Here is a 21,000-nt window from a genome sequence, read left to right as displayed (position 1 = left end):
CTCAAATTGGTGGTTCTTCAAGTTTGCTAGATTATGAATTCTCCCAAAGCTATCATATTTAAGAAGTCATGGGTACTATGGATATTCATATTATCTGCCGATTAATCCGTTTTTTATCCGTATTAAATATGGGTCGGATCGAATAATTTATTCATTTTTGCAGTACTCGTTTTCGACCAATCCATATCCGACCCGACCCCTCTATTTGCCACCCTTAATTATAGGTATTGTGTTCGAACTTTAGGAATAAAGAACATTTTGGTAAAAAAATGTTCCGAGTCTATGAGTACGCTTTACTTGACCGAGTTACATAGGAAGATAGATTAGCTCTCGTGAGATTTACTAATAAAAATAGGTAAAATTCAAATCAACCAGTATTTATACTGATGAAAGATAGTACGTAGCATATGAAATTAGTTGAGGTGAAACTTATCCGGTGAATTTAATCAAACTATATCTTAAATAACTTAGAGCTCGTTTGGATGAGTTTATTTTAAGTGATTTTTAAGCATAAGTTATATGTTAGAAATTCTAACTTTTGGCTTTTGGCTTCTTTTTTTTTTTTTTTTTTTGTCATTTTAGCTTACAACTAGAAAAGTGCTTAAAAGCCAATAAACACTTAAAATAAGTCAATTTAAACACCCTAAAAAATAAGTGCTTAAAAGCAAATTTTTTATTTTATTCAAACACTATAAAATCACTTAAAAACACTTAAAATAATCCAATGCAAACGAGCTCTTAATAAAGTGAGCATACATACTAATTAATCTTAAGTAAAGAGAAGTGTATATAAAAAACATAGTACCAAACACTATCTGTTTGGTATATATATCGGATGTGGATGGGTCTTTGCCTACTATATTTAACCATGTTTTAAAAGATTTTTACAGCTAAAAAGTAGCAGTCAACAACTATTTTTCCACAAATTATGTGATAGATAAGCATAAAATAAACAATAGATCGTAACCGTTAGCCAATGTGCGCCTAAAATAAAGGAGGAACGTAACCTTCGCATAATAAAAAGTATGGCATAAATCGTCCAATATTTGAGAATCATAGGTTAAATGGGCTGCTCATCAACTTCTTAGCTTGACCACTATATTTGGCAATAGTTTTCCTCGATCCATAACGACGCACTTTACAACTTAAAGTATGTCAAACATAACAACAACAACAATAATATATCTAGTGTGAATTCACAAGTTGGATTTGGGGATGATAGAGCAAACGCAGACCGTACCTCTACCTCGTATAAAGTAAAGATGTTGTTTTCAATAGACCATTAGTTTAAAAAAAATATTTTCAAAATAGGTTTGGGAAATAAAAGAATTAAGACACTATGATGAAAATAATAAGGAAAAGAAAGTATTGATAGCAAAAATAGTAAGATGACCAAAGGAAAGAAACAATTGTAGTAATAAAGTTGAAGAACAAGATAATATTAGAAATATAGTAACAATGATGGAGCAGATAAGGTGTTCTAAATTAGAATACGGGATCTCCCACAGAAAAGAGAGAAAATACTCGGTTACCTGATAATTTTTTACCTTAATCCTCGACCTCTATGTTTTCCTACTTAGGACATCAATGAGCTGAAGATATATCATATCCTGATAAGATGGAATTTAATTATTTATAGCGTGAAACAACTTTATGCTATCAAATTACTCAAAAGTCCATGAAGCATGGATCAGTATTCAGAAAAAGAAATTATATACACACAGTACAACTAATTAAGTTACGATGATATGATCGGAGTATATAACCTAATCTTGTAAATTCTCATACATATTCTTCAATATATGTCACTAATTTTACAATAAATATTAGATTTAAATTTATAATTTTAAAATTATAAATATTTTCATACTAAAAACCGTAAAAGTAAAAGATAAAACCAATCAGAATAACTATAATCTTTCATCATTGTGATCACCAAAGTTGAATTAGGCAAGAGACGTGAATCTAATACCTTCCCACCTTATCATGTGAAAATAAATAATACTAAAGAACCTTATCATCACTGCCATGGCAAAATGAAGCCTTACCTAAGTTATTCTCATTCTTGAAAAATAAATAATTTTGTATACGGTCGAAATCGGACTTATCCGATTTTGTACAGTTAATTGAGACCGGGGCGGCAGACCAATGTTCGATCTCAAAATAGATTGGATCATTACATGTATAGATATTGTAGCACCCCAAAAAATTTCGATGTACTTAAGCGCTATTAAGAAAGTTGATACGAGGACTATTAATTTGATGGATATTAATTGGATATGATAATAAGTGTACGAGGCATATTATAAGTGAAGTGGGGTCTAAGAAAAGCCCTAAGTCTAAGTCAAGTTGGAAATTACATGATAGACTAAACTTTCAAATGAGTACGCACAAGACCAAACTTTGCACGAGTATATCAACATATATATAATTGGTTCTGTGATGTAACCTATCAAATGAAAGATCTTCGAGTATAGTTTCTAACGCTTCAAACCGTTTGTCATTTGGACATTCCTACAAGAAGTTATGACCAAATTACCAAAGGCGGGCGGAGAAGCCTGTGGATGCGAAGCATCCGAGGCCGCGTCCGAAAGAGAGGCTGGCAGTGAAGTGCTGCCATAGCGTCCAGGTCCGCATCCGAACTTCAAAGAGGAGTTAAGTGGGGATGCGAAACATCCAGGGCCGCATCCGAAACCCAAAATTCTGGGCCTATAAATATAAGGTCGGGGGAGGGGAGTATTTTGAGTATTTGGGGGTTAGGGTTCTTGAGGTGAAGGGGCAATTTTGAGCTCAAATCAAGTCCAATCAACCAAAGTAAGTTGTTAATGATGTTTTGGGTTGATTATTACTCAATATACATGAGTTCTAACATCATTCTTACATCCAAATACTAGATTTCTTCATCAAATCCTCAAGAACACAAAAATCACCAAAGTTGTCATTTTTCAAGATTGATCTACTAAAGGTAATTTCAATGCTTCAAACTCGTTTATTATGAGTAGTTAGAAGTATTTGAAGCATTTGTTACAAGTTTTAACAGTTTAAAGATTGGATTATAAAAATCTAGTTCATGGCATGAATAGTACTTTTGAGAAAATAAGAGAAGATGAATGATAATCTTGACGATGAAATTTATGAATACAATGAACCTATGGAAATAATTATTAGCAAAAGATGGAAGTGATCAACTAAGTAATCACCCGAATTATATATTTTTCAAGTGTTGATTATGGAAGACGGTGAACAATAACTTGGTGGCAATGGACAATTGATATAGTATCATTAATGATTTCGAATGGGTATTAAAACATAAGAATGAAGTTGAATGGTCTATCATGTACACTACTAGAAATTCGACAAAAACCGACCAAGGTCGACCGACAAACTTTGGTCGGTCAAAAAACTGACCAAAGTTGGTCGATTTTTTAAATTTTTTTTTTTACGAAACCGACCAACTGTGGTCGGTTTTCTTTGGCGTAAAAATGCGGAAAATTATTTTTGAGCCCCGCGTAATTTATTTTTCAAGAAACTGACCAACTTTGATTGATTTTTTAATTAAAATAAATAAAAATTAATATTAAAAAAACCGACCAAAATTGTTCGGTTAATTCGGCCGGTTATTTAAAAAAACCGACCAACTTTGGTCGGTAATTTTACTTTTTAATAAAACCGATCAATTTTGGTCGGTTATTATCATGCGAAAATACAATTAAAGAGTATAAATCAAATAAAAGATAGTCTTAAAACAAAATGTACCAATGGTCTAGTGGTAGAATAGTATCCTGTCAAAGAATAGACCCCGATTCGATTCCCAGATAGTGAATCTTTTTATTACATAATTAAAATACCGACTAACTTTGGTCGGAAAAAACCGACCAACTTTAGTCGGTTTTTTTTGCAATATTTTTTTTGAATTTAATTGACCGACCAAAGTTGGTCGGTAATTGTCGACCAACTTTGGTCGGTATGCCTTTCCGACCACAAAAATACCGTCCACACGTAAATGATTATATTTTGGACGGTTTTTGGCCATTACCGACCAATGTTGGTCGGTTTTTACCGGATTTCTAGTAGTGATAAAACTATTTGGCGATTTGAGTTGTTGGAGGCTTGTAGCCAACTTGTGAGCCATATATAGATGTTGATCAATATCTTAGGTCATATTTTGATGTAATTAGGATATTTAATTGTAGATATCGACTTGTTAGTGATGTTGAGCATTTTACATTGGAATGATGGAGGAGGATTGAAAGCTTGTGAATGTTAATAAAGCAAAAGCGAGGTAAGTTGATTAAAACTTACTCTTCTTGAGGAACTTTCTCTAAAAGCATGTTTCGAGTTAATACTTAAGTTGTTTGCCAATGTGCTTTCGTGCTTGTGGGGACAAACAAGTACGAATGTCTCCATGTACTAGAATATTATGTTGCATATGTAGTATCGTGCCGTTTTATAAAAAAATTATTTTAAATCTTATTGGCAAAGTGACACTCAAGGTAAATGTTGTCAGTTTTTATCAAAACTTACGTATTGACAAGAGTATACATATTTGAGTGCTAAAGATAAGTTTTCATGGAAAGTATTTCTTTTGGAAATTGACAAACAGAATAACACTTGTGGTAACTTTTAAAGATTGACGTTAAATTGCTAAAAGTTTTAACATGTAAAAGGTTATTTATTTAAATTTTGTTCAAATGATTTAGATTTTCTATAAATGCTATGATTTGATAAAAATAGATCATTTAAGGCTACTATGCTATGAATCTATTTTGAAGAATCAAATATTTTGGGAGTTACTTGTGTTCAACGAGATTGACTTCGGATATATCGTGTTCGTTGTCATGAAACTACACGTGACGGTGTAGGCGTAGATGGCCACTTTGTGGTATAGACTACGGCAGAGTGCTCTCCCTCGAGAGAGTACTATTTTGTGCTATTATTAGCATGGTTGAGTTGATTCGTACGGCAATACGATGAGACGACCTGAGCAAGTAGGGTATATGATATTTGTCACTAGGTACATAACCTAATTGACCTTCTTGTGTCGGTGATAGTATAGTACTCCTAGTGAAAGGTAAGGATGATTTTTTTTTATGTTTAGGCCTAAGGAGCCAAAAGTGATTTCGATGACTTAAAGCAAATGGAATGATTCTGTACGATTTTATCCAAAATCTTGGGTTGATATAAATGTTTTAAAAGTTTATATTGTAGGTTATATTTCACTTGGTTGTTATTTAAAATAACAAGGGTCTTGAATTGATAGAATTTCTTATCGTTTTATATCAAATATTAGTGCATTATTTTTATAAAGTTTGTCCCAAGAACTTGAGTTAGAGAGTCTATGACACTTATTGAGTACCGATGTGGTGTACTCAACCCTTAGGGAGCCCTCTCTAGGGCCCTGCTTACTTTACATATTTCAGGACGATATATGATATGTGGCATGTGATCAGACCAGGATGACTCTCTTTCCGAGGTATTATGAAGCACCACTTTTATTTCGTGGTAGCTATCATGTTCTTCCTTATTTTATTTTGTTGGAACTACTCCAACCGTTGGTTCTATTCTTTGGTATAGAGGCTCCATAGATAGTTGTGAAAGATTATAATAACGGGGTTGTACACGACATACATGAAAGTATATTTATTTTACTTAGTCTCATTGTTATTATCATGAAAGACATCATGTGTGATTTTAAATTGGAAAATATTTTATCATTTAACTTGAAAATGTATATGATTTTCAAGGAGCTTCCGTAGTTAAATTGGTTTTCATGCATATGATTTGGGTGCATCACATGATTAGGTTCGCTCGGGTGTGGTAGTGTGCCGGGTGCCGGTCACGTGGATTTTTGGGTCGTGACAGATATTGCCTAGCTCATGATTCAGGGATCGATCGAGATCGAAATCAGCTAAGTTCGAGACCAGCCAAGATCGGGATCGAGCTAAATGGAGATCGGCCAAGATTGGGATCGAGCTAAATGTAGAGACCAATCGAGGCCAAAGATAGGCCTCGATCGAGGAAAGCTTATCGAGCCAAAGACAGAGAACCGGAATATCAGCAATTGGGTGGGAATCTCGGCGAAAATCACGGCGTAAATCATAGAAAGACTAATTAATTAATCTATCATGTGATCCCCGTTGTGTATTTTTAATTATATCCAAAATAGGATTTTCTCACTATAGTAAGGGTTATTATCATTTGTAGAATACAGATTCATGAAGATCCATAGAATACAAAGCAATACAATATTCTTCTCTGGCTTTGATATTTAGTCATATTATTTTCCTATCAATTACTCTTCATTCAACTTGAAGGCTTATGCTAACTGGTTCATTCGGTTTGAATTCATTTCTTTTACAACTAATTTCAATATTCATTTATTTATCTTTTCAATTTATACCAAGTTATACCACACATCCTTAGAACTACGTATAAATTCAATTGCTATCCATCTTTCGGGTAAACAAATTCCAAATTCATATCTCGAAAATATTCAAATTAACCTCCCCTTCTCCAAATCTTGTTTTATACGTTATTGTCTTGTACGACGTATAAACAATTGGTTTATTTATTCAAAATTACACGGAATTACTCTTTTACCCTTGAAAATGGAAATATCCTAAAATATTAACAAGGGTAGAAAAGTCAATTGGAGCAATAGAATAAATTTCAATGGAGCGGAAATCGAGCTGGCGAAAGTTGACAGCGTGGTCAACGCTGAGTAAATAAACTAATAACTCTGGTCAATATGAACCCAAATTAATTATAAGTAATTAATCAAATAATGTATTATAGAAAACTGAGTACAATAAAACATTTAATGTACCTAAACTCCTCCGACAATTTCATCATTAACGCGGAGAGGATCGTGATAATTATTTCATTGAATATTTTTATAGATCTTTGGAGATTGTTTAATATATCTTTTTGGATCAAGATAAAGTGGTCCATGAAGCACCAAAATCAAGATTGATATTAATGGGATTTGGCTTTACTCTCGTTTACTACTTATAAAATACGTTTTGGGCTTTTTGGCGCGAGGTTATCTTGTTTGGCCGGTTAGTTTGGGGCATATTATTTTGGGGATTTTTACCTAGCTATACAATAATAGAAACCTATTTACTATCTTTATTTAGGTTCCTTGTTAATTACTTTATATACCTATATTTACTAATTTTATACAAAACTATAAAAAAAAGAAAATACAACATACCTTAAATATAGCGTATCACATAAATCTACTCCTATATTCATACTAGCTTTATCATAGAAAAATAATTTTTTTTTTTTATGTTTATAGATTGATCTAAAATAGTTATTGAACTATATATTTGAGTAGTATAAGTCCTTTATGATAAGAAACAACAATTGCTTATGCTCGTCTAGTTTTCACTTTTTGATTTGGATCTTCATTGGTATTTTCAATAGGATCAAGTCTGTCCTGCTTCTTCTACAAACTTTCAGGTCTGAAGTTAAGCTCTGTCAAAGCTTAAATTCAGACATGCCATTTTAACTTCAGACTCGACGGTCTTTAATTGATTTTAAAGCGGTTAAACTTTAAAAAATTGCACGGTATATCCCCCAACGGAACTGGTCATAGTAGAATATCTCTATTTTTGATTGTCTTAGTGAAATGTTATTTTTTACTTGAACACCATAGTTTTTCAATATTTAAAGCTTTTAATTCTTGTTTGGTGGTGGAAAGTAAAAGGTCAATGATCTATTCTTGTTAAAATTATTTGAATATTGACTTTCTGCTTAAATTTTTAGTACAAATACTAATTTAGTGATTTACTGTAAAAAGGTCAACTCCATTATTGGACCTCAGAAAGTATTAAAAAAGACAAAGTAAGTTTTTCTAATTTGGTATTTGTTTGACTAAATTGGTGACCACAGATTATTTGTTGGTATTTGAAAGCTTTGTTTCAAATTTGAGATCATTTGAAGTTGATTTGGGATGGTTTGATCGAAATTAAAGCTGGAAAATTGAAGAACACTTTGTTAAAACAACACAGAAAAATTATGCAAATCGGATAGATTTCGATAAACAACTTAATAGATAGATAGAGTAAATATAACATAAATTGTACCAATCTGGTAGAGAAATCACTGAAGAGCAAAATCATACCCAATCTGGTAGACTTTGATAAATAACTTAACAGAGAGGTAGAGTATATAATATATAGCATAAACTCTACCAATCTAATAGAGAAACGCTAAAGAGCAACAACTATGTGCGGGGCAAAGGCTATTTTTAAAATACCACCAATTTTGGGAATATTCGGCTAAGACCAGCCCCTAACGGGCCATTCTTGTCAAGATCATGTTTTTATTGGGCCTGTCCACTTCTTTTATTTTGAGTAAAAAAGCAGACCCAAAACCTGTCTAGACAAGACCCAATAGGCCCAGACTTGACTTTAATTGTCCATTAATTAAGGAAGAATTAACACAAATAGCCGTTCACCCAATCATTTAAACTAAAAATAACCGTTGGATGTATAATATTTGCATAATTTATGTATTATATGTGTATAATTATATATAATCAATGTGTAAACTATGTATATGACTAGAAAAAGTAAATAATAAAAATTGCCGGCTATTTATGTACAAATCCCTTAATTAAGTTATAACTTTGCCAATGCAAGAAATACGGCATGTGCTTTGCTTTTATAAAGAAAAGAAGAATTAACTAAAGAAAAAAGGTTACTGGCTTTGGAAGCAAAAGCTAAGGAAAGTCACTTTATGTAAATGATGATAAAGTTTCTAGTCTAGAAAAATAGATTATTAATAGAAATTTTGAAGATAGGGATTGATAATTTACCTTTATACTTTTTCCCTTTTCTTTTTCCTAACTAAATCAGAAAGAAAGTTAAGAACTGTGTGTGGGTCGAATAAATCATTAATGTGGTGATAACAGTTATAGATTCACAATTGGTGTAGTGGTAATCAACGCTACACTAATTCAAATGTTAAGTATATATTTTTAAAAAAATAAAGAATGACGTCAAATATTTTGAGACAAATTCAGTCTGTTCTCAACAACCGCTACTGAGCAAAAAAAAAGAAATTAAAGCGAATAACAACTATTTTCAAAATAAACAATTGTGAACAAAAGTCCGTTAGAAGAAACTAATGACTACTTGTACGTAGCGAAAAGAAAGAAGAAAAAACTTGCTTTTGGATGTCACTAATTGTACGTTTTCCTTTAATTTAATTATCAAACAAAGTTTACGTGCATCTTATAAAAGAAGACTAAATAAACGAAATCAATTTTACACTAACATTTTTAAAACGTAACAAACTGTTCTTATAGTACAAGGGGACAATTATTTATACACTCGTGTGCAGTATCCACGCCCTAGTTAAAACATTAAAAGTTGTTGATACTTTAATTTGTTTACTTTATTATGTCTATTTTGGATGCCATTTTAGACATTAGTAATATCTATTTTAGTATACCACCTTGGTCTATATTTTCTATTTTATAAGGTTTCTGCATAACTCTTAAAAAGACGTTTAATAACCTAATCAATAAAAGTATCTTATAAACAACTGCTTATATGTCTTTTTTAGTCGACATTCACGAATTAGAACAATAAAGGTAAACTCAGAAAGATAAAAATAAATAGGTTTAATTTTTCTAAGACGTCAAGTATTTTGAAATAGTTTTAGTTTGGCAACACTATTAATAGTTGGTACCGCAGTACGTACTTATTTCATTTTGATATAAAACAATAAAAGAAGAAGAAGAGCATTACAGAGGAAAAGTAAAGAGAGGAAATTCTTATTGATTTGGGATCAATTACAATGGTATAGGACCCCTCTATTTATAGGAAAAGTATGACTTAGCCACCAAGTAAAATTCCTAAAATCTCTCTAAAATATAGACATTCACCTTAAATACAATTCTATTTATAACACTCCCCATTGAATGTTTATTCAACATATAATGTGTCTCGTTAAAACCTTAACTAAAATAAAACCCAGTGAAAAAAAATTATAGTGAAGGAAAAAGAGTACACATGTTTAAAAATACGCTTTTTTGGTTGCCTCATTAAAAACCTTGAAAGGAAAATCCAGTGGGATAAAACCTTGTAAGGAAAAAAGAGTACAACGCGTATTAACTCCCCCTGATGAGATTATCAATTCACATCCTTGAGCCTTCGCATTCCAATCTTGTACACCATCTTCAAAATATCGTTGGTAGAAATTTGATAAACAAATCAGCCATATTAACTTGAATGAATATATTGCACCTTGAAATCATCATTCTTGATAGATATATAATATCTTCATATAATGTCGTGGAATGACTTTTTCAATATCTCCATAGAGGTATTCTCGCTATCACATTATCATGCTTATAGTTATAGCAAGATACATATGTGTACAAATTGCACTTAGGATGTGGTACATCATGACCAAGAATTGTATATGCTTTATGTGATTTAAATCATTCAGGGATTGTCATATAAGTATAGTCATATAAGCCATATGAATAGACTTTAGATGCATATCAAGTTTTCATGTCATGCTAGACATCTAAGATAGATAAATGTGATTGCACACATCATTGACTTTTTACTTTCAAGTGTTTGAACTGCATGTCAAAAACTACATGTATTCCATATGAAATCAATTCTACTTGAATTATTTCTCTAACTTAATATCCTCATATATATATTTAGCATTATCATAGATGTAGTCGACGAATATTTTATATCGGTTCCAACCTCCATTTTTCATAAAAACATAATTATCTCTTCATTCTTATTTTCAAGTACCTGAACTTCTCCTGAGATTTTATGAAGTATTATGTCATGTGATCTTCTAGATCACTTGCCTCCTTTATGATCATTTTGATCATTTGCTCATCTTCTTTATCAAGAAGTTTATTTGAAACCGATTTGTCTATATGCTTTAAGCATACCATAAACTTTGTCCTTTTAGGACTTAATAGGAGCATTTTCGGTGAGAATATAGTTACTTTCTTTGGGTCATCAAATGTGTCTTGCATGCTTTGCAATAAATTGCAGATGAATTATCTTTTTATGAACTTCAAGTTCATATTATCTTATTCGAGGATCTAGATGTAGAAATGATAATTCATTCCACGTAACTTTTTTTCAACTGTTCTAAATTAGAATATTGTCTCCCACGAAAAAGAGAGAAAACGTTCGGTTACGTACTAACTTTTTACCTTAATCCTCGGCATGTATGCTCTCCTAATCAGGACATCAGTGATGTCCTGATATCATCTAAGTCACAGGCAATCTTAGTCGTTTATTAACACAATTTAACAGATGAGATGGCGGTATCAACAGTTTTATAAATTCTTGCTATATTTGTAGTTAGCATATAATCGCCACAAAGCACATTAGCACTTCAGCAGCCGCACATAAGTAAGACTGAATTTAATTATTTATAGCATGAAACAACTTTTACGCTATCAAATTACTCAAAAGTTTATGAAGCATGAATCAGTATTTAGAAAAAGAAACTATATATACATAGTACAACTAATTAAGTTGCGGTGATATGATCGGAGTATATAACCTAATCTTGTAAATTCTCATACATATTCTTCAATATATGTCACTAATTTTACAATAAATATTAGATTTAAATTTATAATTTTAAAATTATAAATATTTTCATACTAAAAACCGTAAAAGTAAAAGATAAAACCAATCAATCAGAATAACTATAATCTTTCTATGAACTCCAAAGTTGAATTAGGCAAAAGACGTGAATCTAATACCTTCCCCATTATCATGTGAAAATAAATAATAATAAAGTACCTTATCATCACTGCCATGGCAAATTGAAGGCTTACCTAAGTTATTCTCGTTCTTGGAAAATAAATAATTCCAAATTCAAATCTCGAAAATATTCAAATTAACCTCCCCTCCTCAAAATCTTGTTTTATACGTTATTATCTTGTACGACGTATAAACAATTGGTTTATTTATTCAAAATTACAAGGGTAGGAAAGTCAATTGGAGCATTTGAATAAATTTCAATGGAGCGGAAATCGAGCTGGCGAAAGTTGACAGCGTGGTCAACGCTGAGTAAATAAACTAATAACTCTGGTCAATATGAACCCAAATTAATTATAAGTAATTAATCAAATAATGTATTATAGAAAAATGAGTACAATAAAACATTTAATGTACCTAAACTCCTCCGACGATTTCATCATTAACGCGGAGAGGATCGTGATAATTATTTCATTGAATATTTTTATAGATCTTTGGATATTAAAATTTTTCTTTATTTATAGTCTTAATATAACCAATCGTTTTTGCGAATATTTTAGAAACTCAATAAGTTTTTTTGAGACTTACTACAACATAATGCATTATTGATAATCAATTTTGTTCCTCCAATATAGTAATAATTGCCCCTTCCAAAGCTCTCAATTAATTTTGTACTACCACATATTCATCAACATCCATATGGTGAATATCTCTATTAAAGAGAAAGTTATACCATTATGGTTATGGTCAAAATTATATGCAAGATCTGTTTCTTGTATTACCGTTGTCTTTTAATAATCACATTGCCAAAATATTTTGGCGTACAATAAGTACGTTACCAATGACCATTTATGCCATAATAATGACATTATTTTCTTATTTTCTCTCAAACCTCTTTCTAGAGGTGAGTGTGGTATATACTACTAGCACGCTCATATTCTGCCAAAAATGAATATGTATTCATAAATCGCATGTTGTCACATTCACATCATGAACGGACCATAATTATCTATATGTGCTTTACAAAATCTCGTGTCAAATTGATGACAAATATTACTTTCACATAGTGAAGGATTATTTTGAGAATACTTATTGTTCTCATTACCACAATGATGACGATTATAATTTCGTCTATTATCACGTCCACATCCATTGATATATTCATGGTAATAATTTTATCTTATTTCAGACGTATCACATACTGCTATCATATTCTCTTAAGGGAATGAGAATGAAGCAAATTCAATGGGACGGGTTTCAACTTTTTGTGCTCACAATCATACATGAATTTGATCATGGCAAGACATATAAATTTTACCACTTTTGGTGGTTATAATTTCTTACAAACTCTATTAGAGTTATAGTCAAAATTTATTGTATTTGCTTGTATTTAAAATAAAATTATAGAATTTCAAGAATTCAAAAGATAAAAATAAAGTAAAATACTTACTTTAAAATATAGATATTCACCTTAAATACAATTCTATTTATAACACATTTATCATTTCTCCAAAATTAAAAGCATTATCTTTATCATGTGATCCTTTGGACATTTCCGTACAAAAGTCACTTGAGGCTTCGATTATTATATTAAAAAAACTCTAAAGGGAGAAATGCACTAGATGCATTAAGAAAATTATAAATTCTATAATCCAATTTTCCTTGCACAAATGATTGCTTGTCTTGCCTGTTATTCTAATTATGATTGTCTTTGTTTAATTAATTAAACCAATAGCTATCATTTTGTTCCATGTGCTATGCATGTTAGGGTTAACCGACCAAAGAAAATAAACAAAAATATCTTCAATCATGTGCCTGTGATCTTTTTATTTTTATTTTATGTGTTTGTGATGATCTTGTCTAACATTTCTTATTATTATTATTAGGAGGCATAATTACACTTATAGTCTCCTAATTATGAGCAAATCCTAAATGTTAGCCTAAGCTTTTGGTCCTTCCACTATCAAATTTCTATGAATTTAGTGAAATGCTATTTATTAAACTATGTAAATACTCGTCTTTTTGTTGGTTGAAAATGGCTTTGGTACTTTCGCGACTTATATAAGTTAAAAACCATTAATTAAGTTTCAAAAAGTTGTTAGTCAATAAAATAGAATCACACAACGTACTGTTAATTAAAAATAGAATTTTGCTTAGAGATGATGAAAGAAAAATGTTAAATATGATTAGATGTATATCATGAGTAGGAATGTACGTACATATAAGTCAAATTGGTTCGAATTTTTTAATTATCAAACCAAACCAATGATGTCGGATTTTTAAATTTATAAACCAAATCAAAATAACAAAATTGGAGTTTTCAATCTCGATTTTTCTCGAATTTTTTCGATTTCAATCTCGGTTATTAACAATTGAAAGACCAATACAATATGCCCCTAATAAATTGCTGTCTGAGAAGTTATACATTTTTGTTTAGCGTTTAATAATTTATGATTTAAGGAGGATGAAGAGATGAAGAAACGAGTTTTTCTTATTTGGTCCGGAAGAGGATCTAATACAAATACTACGAGACCAATATTGTCAATACAAGCATTGATGCTATGAAGTTTGAAGAGCATTTCAGTTGCCCAATTTGGCCAAAATATTATAAGTACTAGAAGAAATTATAAGAGTTATTTAACTAATTTATTCTTTATATCTTTTTAAATCATCCTTTTATCTTTTCTCGGACTTTTTGGATCATGTACTAGAGTAAGGTAGATTCTGGAGAAAAAATAATAATTAATGCATTCTTAATTTTCTCTTGCAACATTTATTTTGGATGCATTTGATTTGACTAAAACAACACTTATTTTGGACAGAAGGAAATAGTATATAATTAGCTTGAAATGCAAGTTTTTTTCCCCCTTAAAAGCTTTCATTTTCAAAAGGGTCATAAGTCATAACGGATTTATATGCCATTCATTGGATATTGAATGAGCTCGAATTTATGGCTTTGGTTGATGATTTCAAATTTGAAGCTTTTGCGGCATTCTTGAAGTGCAATCATTTTGACCTCCGGTCATTTTGAATTTTAGAACCTCGTTTTTCTAAATAAAAATTCCCATATATGCTTTTATAAAATTATGAATTGTGGGGATGATTGGTTTGGGATTTAGAAGTGTTCGGGTTGAAATCGAAACACTTGATTCCTAAAGTTGGCCTTAAAATGCTAAGTTTGACTTCGGTCAACATTTTGAGAAAACGACCCCGGAATAGAATTTTGATGATTCCAACAACTCCGTATGGTAATTTTGGACTTAGGAGCGTGTTCGCAATTTTATTTGGAAGTCCGTAGTTAAATTAGGCTTGAAATGGCTAAAATAGGAACTTAAGTTTGGAAGTTTGACCGGGGAGTTGAATTTTTGATATCGGGGTCGGAATCCAGTTCCGAAAATTTTTATAGCTTTGTTATGTCATTTATGACTTGCATGCAAAATTTGAGGTCAATCGGACTTGATTTGATATGTTCCGACGTCATTTGTAGAAATTGAAAGTTTTAAAAGTTCATTAGGCTTGAATCTATGTGTGGTTCGTGTTTTTAGTGTTGTTGGATGTGATTTGAAGACTCGACTAAGTTCATATGATATATTAGGACTTGTTGGTATATTTGATTGAGGTCACGAGGGGCTCGGGTGAGTTTCAGATGCCTAACGGATCATTTTTGGACTTGGCTTGATAGATAAAGTTCTGGTTTCTGCAGGTTCTGGTTTCCTTCTACGCGATCGCGTGAGAAGGTATGCGATCGCGCAGGGTTAATTGGGCAGCTGAAATTTTTTGCTATGCGATCGCGTGGGCGAGTCCGCGATCGCGTAGGTTTGGCAAGCTGTGTTATGCGAACGCGTGGGTAAGACCGCGTTCGCGAAGAGGAAACGAGGAATAACCTGGTCCACGCGCTTAACCCTTCGCGATCGCGTGGATGACTCTGCGATCGCGTAGGTCTAGGAATGTTGTGTTTCGCGATCGCGTGGAGTTATCCGCAATCACATAAGCTTAATTCTAGCTTAATTCTAGGCAACCTTATTTTGTTCTTCGCGATCGCATGCCTTTGGCCGCGATCGCATAAAAGAAAAAGCCTAGACAGAAAGTTTAAGTTCTGAAAATGGGACTTCCATTTTTAATGATTTGGAGCTCGGATTGAGGCGATTTTTGGGAGATTTTCGAAAAAAAATATCGGGGTAAGTGTTCTTAACTCAATCTTGGTTAGATTACCCGAATCCATCACTGTTTTTAACAATTAATTGGTGATTTAAGTTGGAAAATTTTGAAAGCCCTCTTGGATAGATTTAAGGATTTGAGGGTCGAATTGTTATCGCAATGTAGTCATTTTGGTATGGTTAGACTCGTGGTTGAATGGGTGTTCATATTTCGTAACTTTCACCGGATTCCGAGATGTGGGCCTCATGAGCAATTTTTGAGTTAATTTCGGATTTTTATTAAAAAATATAGTATTTTCTTATGTAATTGATTCTATAATTTTTGTTGACTGTGTCGAATTAATTATGACTAGATTCGAATCGATCGGAGTCGAAAAATCGAGGAAAAGACATACTACTTGGTTAAATTAGAACAAGTCGAGGTAAGTGACTTGTCTAACCTTGTGTGGGGGGAAATTTTCCCTAAGATTGGTATTGATGTGATAATTGTAATGTGATGAAAGTCGTGTACACGTGGTGACGAGTGTGTACACGGGTTAAATGTGAAGGATTATATTTTTAAATTGTATAGATCACTGTTACATATTAATTAAATTATTTTATCTTGTTATATTCTTTATCATTGATATGATTTATATACTTTAAAAATTTTCTTGAACCTCTCTTGCTAATTGTTTTTACCTGTTTAGCTAAAACTTGTTTTCTTTTATTTTGTACATTATTTGAAGGTGGAATTTCTTAAATTTAAATATTATTAAAAAATAAAATATTTTACATTTAAAAATTTGATATTTAGACAAGGTGTTAAATTTGTGAAATATTATTTTTGCTGAATATTTTATGAGATTTCCGTACTCATTGTGATGGAGCCGTGAGTTCTTTATTGTGAAAAAATATTATTGTTGATTTATTTTGGAAAATTGAATTATTTGGGCATTTGAGGTGCAAATTGTAATATATTATGATATTGATACGCAGGCGATGGTATAAGGTCTGGGTGTTGAAACGCATGCGGTGAGATAAGGGTGGCTTGATACGCGTGGCTAGAAGGGGAACTACTAGAAGTCATGCAGTGTGATAAGGATGGCTAAAGCGCGTGATGCTGTTTCGGGAAAAATATTTTCTTTAAAATAAATTGTGAAGGCTCCCACGGTGATATAAGAAAATGAGATATTGTGAATTTATTTATGATTTGGGATTACGAGGCGGTACCTCGGGAGTGCCCTTGTGGATATTAATTTACGGCTGCATTTGCCTTTAATTATTATTGTGATTTTCTTAAAGTTGAAAAGAATTCTGTTTTGCTTCCACGAGGTATAAATTGCCATTATTAGTGTAATTAAATGGTAACATACTACTTGATTTATTTTCATTGTCATTTTATCTTATTATATTGTTAAACATTTTACCATGTTATTATTTATTTTTTCCAGTAGGGCCTGACATGACCTCGTCACTACTCTACCGAGGTTAGGCTTGGCACTTACTGGGTACCGCTGTGGTGTACTCATACAATGCTTCTGCACATCCTTTTGTGCAGATCCAGGTATATCTTATCAGTCCAGGCATCGGTAACTAGCTGTACGAGGAGACTTCGAGGTATATCTACCAGTATCCGTAGACTCCGGAGTCCCCTTCTACCTTATTATGTTGTATTCCTTATTTACTTTATAATTTGATGTATAGATACATAGAAAATAAATTCTTAGAAACTTATGACTTATTTCTACCGGGTTTTGGGAGTTAAAAATATTTGAATTGTAGTTTATTTATTCCAGATATCTATTATTATTCCGCATTGATAGGCTTACCTAGTCTTAGAGACTATGTGTCATCACGACCTCCTACGGAGGGAATTTGGGGTCGTGACAAGTTGGTATCAGAGCTATAGGTTCATAGGTGCTATGAGTCACAAGCAGGTTTAGTAGAGTCTTGTGGATCGGTACAGAGACGTCTGTACTTATCTTCAGGAGGCTATGGAACTATTAAGAAAAATATTCACTTCTTTGATTCCTTATCGTGCGTAATTGTTGACTTCAAAGTTCTAAACCATTATCTTTCTATTCTCTCACAGATGGTGAGGACACGTACAACTGGATCCGATGATCAAACACCCGTGCCCTATGTTGGAGCCGCAAGAGGTCGGGGTCGGGGCATAGGCCGAGCCAGAGGCCGAGGAAGACCACGCAGTGCAACCAGAGCACTTGCACGAGCTGCTGCACCAGAGCCACTAGTAGCTCCAGTTGGAGAGCAGGCACCTGAGACGCCTGTTACTACTCCTACACTTCAGGAGACTCTTGCACAGTTTTTGAGCATGTTTGGCACTCTAGCTCATGCAAGGTTAATTCCACTTGCTCCTGCCACATCTCAGGCCGGGGGAGGAGCACAGACTCCCACCACCCGTACTCCAGAGCCACGGGCCTAAGTTGACCATGCCCCAGAAGTTATACCAGTGCAGCCAGTTGTCCTACTTCGGCCTAAGATTAGGTTAACAGTTTCAGAGGAGGAGGAGCTCAGGGTCGAGAGGTACAAGAAGTACCACCCTCCCACTTTCAGCGGTTTAGCTTCAGAGGATGCTCAGGGTTTTCTAGAGGAATATCACCGTATCCTTCGTACTATGGGTATTATGGATTCCAGTGGGGTTTCTTTCACGACATTCCAGTTTAGAGGAGCAGCCTACCAGTGGTGGCGGGCATATGAGTTGGATAGTCCTGCTGAGGCATCTTCACTTACTTGGACTCAATTTTCAGATATGTTCTTAAAGGAGTATGTTCCTCAGAGTCTTAGAGATGCATGGCGCGCAGAGTTTGAGCAGTTGCGCCAGGATTCTATGACCGTGTCGGAATATGCAGTCCGATTCAGATTTGTCTAGGCATGCATCAACCTTAGTTGCTAAAGTTCGAGAGCGGGTTTGCAGATTTATTGAGGGTCTCCACCCTAGTATCAGATACAGTATGGCCCGAAAGCTAGAGATGAACGTCACATATCAACATTTAGTGTCAATTGCTAGGAGATTGGAAGGTATGCGGATCCGGGAGAGGGAAGAGAGGGAAGCTAAGAGACCCCGGGATTCTGGCACATATAATAATTCTCGTGCCCCAGTTGCAGCCCGTCATGGTAGAGGTTATGTGAGATGTCCTATTCATTCAGCACTTCCAACTTCCAGTGATATTCCGGCTACTCCCAGACCTCAGGTTCTATATTATGCACCGCCAGTGTCTACTGTACCTCCTGTACGGGGTGCTTTCAGCGGGCAGTCTAGTCGATCAGGCCCGAGCCAGTCCCAACAGCCACGTCCTCCGAGGGCTTGTTTTGAGTATGGTAACACTCGTCATATCATGAGAGATTGCCCCAGATTTAGGAGGGATGCACCTCCACAGATTTCTCAGGCCTCACCTATTCCACCGGGTCCTCAGGCTTCTCAGGCCATGATTACAGCACCAGTTTCCACTCCACCTGCACAACCAGCTAGAGGTGGATGTCGGACAGGTAGAGGTCGCCCTAGAAGGGGAGGCCAGGCCAGATATTATGCCTTTCCTGCTAGGACAGAGGTCGTTGCATCCGATTCTGTTATCACATGTATTATTCCGGTCTGTCATAGAAATGCATCAGTCTTATTTGATCTAGGCTCCACTTATTCTTATGTGTCATCTTATTTTGCCTCGTATTTGGGCGTATCACGTGATTCCTTGAGTTCTCATGTTTATGTATCTACACCCGTGGGTGAATCTATTATTATGGACCGTGTGTATCGGTCGTGTTTAATTGTTATCAGTGGTATTAAGACTAGAGCTAATTTATTATTGCTCAGTATGGTGGATTTTAATATTATTTTGGGCACGGACTGGTTGTCGCCCTATCACGCTATTCTTTATTGTTATACCAAGACGGTGACGTTGGCTATGCCAGGTCTACTGCGGCTAGAGTGGAGAGGTACCTCAGATCATGTTCCTAGAAGGGTTGTTTCATTTCTTAAAGCTCAACGAATGGTTGAGAAGGGCTGTGATGCATATTTGACCTATGTGAGAGATGTTAGTATTGATACTCCTATCGTGGAGTCAGTTCCTGTAGTAAGGGATTTTTCTGATGTATTTCCAGTGGATCTTCCGAGTATGCCACCCGATAGGGATATTGACTTTGGCATTGATTTGTTATCGGGCACTCAACATATTTCTATTCCACCATATCGTATGGCCCTAACAAAGTTGAAAGAATTAAAAGAATAGTTACATGAATTGCTGATAAGGGCTTTATTCGGCCCATTATATCACCTTGGGGTGCTCCTGTCTTATTTGTAAAGAAGAAGGATGGTTATATGCGGATGTATATTGATTACTGCCGGCTGAACAAGGTTACAGTGAAGAACAGGTATCCATTGCCACGTATTGATGATCTATTTGATCAGCTTCAGGGTGCCAGGGTATTCTCTAAAATTGACTTGCGTTCAGGCTATCATCAGTTGAAGATTCGGGAATCCAATATCCCGAAGACTGCTTTCAGGACTCGGTATGGTTATTAGAGTTCCTTGTGATATCTTTTGGGCTGACCAACACCCCAGCATCATTTATGCATTTGATGAACATTGTATTTCAGCCCTACCTTGACTCATTCATCATTGTATTTATTGACAACATTCTGGTGTATTCCTGGAGTCGGGAGGATCATGAGCAGCACTTGAGGACTGTGCTTCAGACTTTGAGAGAAAAGAAGTTATATGCAAAATTTTCAAAGTGTGAATTCTGGCTTGATTCATTGGGATTTTTGAGTCATATAGTTTCGTGCGAGTGGATCAAGGTAGATCCGAAGAAGATTGAGGCAGTACAAAGTTGGTCCAGACCGTCCTCATCTACGGAGATCCGGAGTTTTCTTGGATTGGCAGGGTATTATCGCCAATTTGTAGAGGGTTTTTCTTCTATTGCTGCACCTATGACCAGATTGACCCATAAGGGTGCTCCATTCAAGTGTACCGAGGAATGTGAGGAGAGCTTCCAAAAGCTCAAGACATCGTTGACTACAACCCTAGTATTGGTATTACCTACAGGTTCAGGGTCTTATACTGTGTATTGTGATGCGTCGCGTAT

Source organism: Nicotiana tabacum, chromosome 14 (assembly GCF_000715075.1).
Source record: "Nicotiana tabacum cultivar K326 chromosome 14, ASM71507v2, whole genome shotgun sequence".
Lineage (NCBI taxonomy): Eukaryota > Viridiplantae > Streptophyta > Magnoliopsida > Solanales > Solanaceae > Nicotiana > Nicotiana tabacum.
Note: the sequence above shows the minus strand (reverse complement) of the source record.